Here is a 487-nt window from a genome sequence, read left to right on the forward strand (position 1 = left end):
CTGGTGAGGGAAATGGGAAAATTCTATATCCACATTATAGGCTGTTGTCAAGGTAAAATTAGTGTGAACATGCGAAGCACTTAGCCCACTGATGAGCCCACAGAACTACTCAGTAAACGGCAGCCAGTATCACAGCAGCAACAGCAGCAGCAGAAGCATTATTACCATCACCATCGTCATTGCTATGCCATCATTTATCCGATCTCCACCATCATCATCAGCACCACCATGACCACCACCACCACCATCATCATCATCATCATCATCACCACCACCACCACCACCATCATCACCACCATTATTACCATCACCACCATCACCACCATCACCACCATTATTACCATCACCACCATCATCACCACCATCATCACCACCATCACCACCATCATTACCACCACCATCATCACCATCATCACCATCATCATCATCACCACCACCACCACCACCGCCACCATCACTATTATCACTACCATCATCATCACCATCA

The sequence above is a fragment of the Pteropus vampyrus genome, unplaced genomic scaffold, assembly GCF_000151845.1.
Source record: "Pteropus vampyrus isolate Shadow unplaced genomic scaffold, Pvam_2.0 Scaffold111, whole genome shotgun sequence".
Taxonomy (NCBI): Eukaryota; Metazoa; Chordata; class Mammalia; order Chiroptera; family Pteropodidae; genus Pteropus; species Pteropus vampyrus.